Source organism: Corvus moneduloides, chromosome 3, assembly GCF_009650955.1.
Source record: "Corvus moneduloides isolate bCorMon1 chromosome 3, bCorMon1.pri, whole genome shotgun sequence".
NCBI lineage: Eukaryota > Metazoa > Chordata > Aves > Passeriformes > Corvidae > Corvus > Corvus moneduloides.
This window is the reverse complement of record NC_045478.1, coordinates 78276394-78280495: the sequence shown is the minus strand read 5'-3', so window position 1 is coordinate 78280495 and position 4102 is coordinate 78276394. Positions and strand designations below refer to the sequence as shown.

At 44.9% G+C, this 4102-nt stretch overlaps 1 long non-coding RNA gene across 1 annotated transcript in view; it reads right to left on the bottom strand.

The window, feature by feature from the left end:
- Window positions 1-3013, bottom strand: part of LOC116440936 — a 58450-nt gene extending 55437 nt beyond the window's left edge. Inside the window, exon 1 of the long non-coding RNA XR_004238810.1 lies at window positions 2268-3013. This is a non-coding gene — a long non-coding RNA (uncharacterized LOC116440936). The remainder of the gene's footprint in view (window positions 1-2267) is intronic.
- Window positions 3014-4102: the final 1089 nt, after the last annotated feature.

Sequence of the window (4102 nt, the reverse complement as noted above, 5' to 3'; positions counted from 1 at the left end):
GTCCCTGTCTCTATGTTGGTCCTTTTGCCTGTCAGCCCAAGTGGTAAATTACAATTACGGTGCAAGTTTCCCACTGTGCAGGACTTCACTTGGAAATTTCTCTCCATTCCTATATTCAGACTTCAGTGGGCACTTTCTAATCCTGAATCTCTTTTCTCTTTCTCCTTAACTTTATTCTGTGAAGTCTGAAAACTAGTTAGGGTAGAAACTTCATGTGACTCTCTTGAATTAAAAAAATGCAAAGGATTCAGATGACAAAGCGAGTATATCCCTGGCACAAATCTGCAACAGTACCCACGTTTTTACGTCTCACCTTTTTTCTCTGGTGAGAGGAGGGGAAAGAAAGGAGGATACTTGCTAATAAGGAACAGTTTTGGGGTTTCACCCCGTCCCTGAGATGCATACATCTAGCATTTCAGTTGATGCAGCTACAGTGTGGTTGTGTCTCTTTTGGCACAACTAAATTTACTGCAAGTCATTGCTTGTTTAGTGTAAGTGTGTGAAGTGAAAGCAAATACTATTAGACAACGTGTGTGATATTAAACAGAGGTCTGTCTCTTGTCTGTCCTAGCAGCTATCGGGGGAATTAAAAAATGTTCATCGCACCGTTTGAAAAGGGATGAGATGAATTCCAGCACATTGCGCTGCTTGGCTCAGTGACAGTGTGCCTCTAGCCATGGAACAAGCACACAGTGGCCACCACTTTAGTCAGCTTCTGCTTTTATACAGTCATTCATTATTTTAAAACTACAGATGTCTAAAAAGAGTACTTTGTTTTCCCAAGCAATCTTTAGAAGTAGATGCTCTTTCAACAAGTATGTACTGGTTCTAATGATTTTGAGACTTAAATTTTCAGTAAGGCAAGAGAAATTTTTTTAATGGCATCCATGATTTCTAAATTTCAGGCTGCCTGCCTGTAATCAAAAGCTGTGAATAATTTCTAATAAGGAGCAAAGTGTATGTGGGGTGTATTAAAACACCAGCACAGATGGGAAGTAGCTAATGGCCTACAAACCTCCTGCTGAAGGAAATATTTTCCCCAAAAAACAATTGCACTGTAGCTATTTGAAAAGTGACAGACATTTGTCAGCAAAACAAGCTGCTAAAGAAGCAGTGGCAATTTTCCCATTTCTTATCCCATTACTCTATGGAGCTATTGATACGCTTGGTCTGCAGCCAGAACAGGACTACGTCATAGCAGATGTTTCACAAGGGCAGCTCTGCGTGCTAAAAATCATCTGCCTTTCTGGAATCTCCTTTCTCAGAGATGGCTTTTCTTTACAGGTTCTCTTTTTTTCCCCTGACTGTTAATTTTCAGTGAGGAAAAATGCACCCAGATTTAGCTTTCCAGAACTGCTGGAGAAGTTATGCAAGAGAAACTTCCTGTTGACAAGACACATATGTCTGTCTACTTAAACTCCTGCTTACTTGGATGTTCGCTGAGTATTAAAAATCAAAAGAAAAAGAAGAAAATAAACCGGACCTATTATGATATTTAGCATATTAGGTGCTTTATAGAATCCAGACCAGATTCTGGCACTGCCCTCAAAGAGTTTGCAGTTTAAGAGTAGGCAAAAGGGCAGCCAAGACAAACAAAAGGAAGATGGTAGAAAGGGGAGGAGATAAAGTGACAGGATTTTTACCAGACAACAGTGTGTAGTAGTAGGTTGGTTTACCACTTCCCATTTTGGAAAAGAAACTGGTCAAAACTTAAGGAAGTCTGGAGTGTGACAGTAAAGGGTTAGTTGGGAAGGGTGAAGGCAGTGGAGAGGCAAAATGGAAGGAAGTGAGGTGGAGACAAAGGGGGGAAGAATGGCAAGGAGTGGGACAGCAAGGAGTGGGACAGCGGGTGCACATGCAAGTAGGGTGGGACTGGGGAGGACGTGGGACAGGAAGACAGCCCTGCAAGAAGTTGGAAACAACACTTTGAAACCAAGTGACTCAGCTATAAAAGAGACTTGGAGTTGACCGAAGGAACTGAATTTAAAATTACCACAAGGTCCCCAATGCATTGATCTAGTCTTGGGCCATAAATAAGGGGAACTTGATTTCCTGAGCAGCTGAGAACCTGCAGGTCTGGGATTGAGCAGGGTTTGCAGGCTTCCAGTCATGCTGCCGCTAATCAACAAGCTCTCAGTTCCCATATGACCCAACTTCCCATCCACATTCCCACACTGGTAGCCACAAACCTTGATGTTTGAATTGCTATCATCCGCAGCTATTAGAGACATGGTTAGATACAGTTTTTAACATAAAGGAATGCTTACGGTGACCACAGTTTCCCCTTGTATGCTGTTCATGTGTCCATTTCGCTGGCATTCCTGCTTCAAACCCTTCTCTGTTTCTTCCCTTTCTTTACTTATCCTTTGTACTGTTCTTTTGAGCCATTGCCCACGTCCATCCCATGGTTCAGTCCTTTCCGTGTTTAGCTGGAATCCTGGGGTGAAATGTTTCCATGCAGGAAGAGGAATCAATCGGTTTCTTAGGTAGGGTTGTCTGCTTGCACCTCCAAATTTGGGAGTAGTGCTCTGACTCTGAGGGGAGAGGTCTGGTATTCCTGCATTCGGATAAGGCCTGGTGTGTATGTCCTACGGCAGCCATGGTGCCATGTGTCAGGATGGGTGGGGAGATCTCATGTTGCTTTTGCAGGTGAGCAAACCTTAGTTATTCTGCAGTTTGCAATCATCACGAGCCAAAGAAAATTGCCTACAAATATGAAAGAAGTTTCTTCTCCAGTTCTGAGGAAGGTTGTCTTTGAGGAGTATGATTTCCCACAAATTCTACCTCTTTTTACCTCACCCATCGTCCCTTTGAAAGGCCTATTTGCAGAATGTAGCAGAAGAGACTTGCTGATGACTTCTTCTAGAGCCAGTCGGTGCCTTCCTGAACGCTGGCCAAAAGTGATGTGATGGTTCCTTTCTCGGCTCCTCCCACAGGCCAGGCAGGCTGGCTCTGGTGTCCCTTCAGCCACGGGGGAGGGGGGGGCGAACTCTGATCCTCCACTATTGGATTTTGCAGACCAGTGACATGTGGGTTCATCCTCTTTTTTTTTCTTTCTTTCTTTCCCTACTGTTGTTGTTTTCATGTCATGCAGATGTTCATTCCTCCTAAAGAAAGACACTGTTGTGTGTGCTCTGCTCCTCCACAGCCACAATAGGTCAGATGATTTCTTGAGCCCATCATAAAATGTTTCTTGGCTACAGGTGCAGTGCAGGTTTTGGGGGATACCTTCTAGCTTTGGGTGCTTCTTCCACAGCCCTGAGCTTTCCTGCAGGCTTGCAAGTTGCTTTTAATCCAGAAGGGTCCTACTAGTTCCATTAAATTTTTCCTCAAGGTCCTCTCCTCAGATGACCCCAGCAAGAGAAGCTGAAGATACTGTTCTGGAAATCACCCAGGTTTTTGTTAAAATGAGCTTTTTCATGCTCGGGGACAGGCCCCAGGGTGCCAAAGGATGTGCTTGAATAGTCTGGGAGTTTGGATATCATGGGAACATCAAGTCCCAGGAGTCTCCTTTTAAGGGGAGTGGGGGTTGTTTCTCTCCTTGCAGCAAGGGCAGTTGGTAAGTATGTTTTACTTTGTTTTACTTTGCACCTCGCACCTGGAAGTAGAGGTGACAGGCAGCAGGTGCTGGGGCTGCGAGAGAAGATGAGTAAGATGGAGCTGTGTCAGGCTGTACAGCAAATCAGCCAAGGGCCTGGAATAAGATGCAGCTCTTTAACCTCCAGCCCTGCTCCCACCAGTGTGACCCTGAGCTCCTCCTGCTCCTGAGAGCCAGCCAAGGCCAGAAGCTGCACCACAAAAATTCCAAGGTCACTCGCATGTGCATGTCTGTATCCTGCCACAGGCCTGCATTTACATGTGCCCAGTGAGCAGGGGATGCTGTTGGAAACACTGATGCAGAACCTCCTGCTCGCCTTCATGAAGTCCTGATTCCTGGTATTTTATGCATACTAATTATTTTATTTATGGTTTATGTATCTTTTCTGGAGGGCACAAAGAGGAGGGCAGGGTGTGGGCAGGACATGTGCTAACACACCTGTTTCCTTTGCCTCCTTCCCAAGCCTTTTTTCCAGCCTTTTCAGCTTAGTCTCTGCCTGTAATG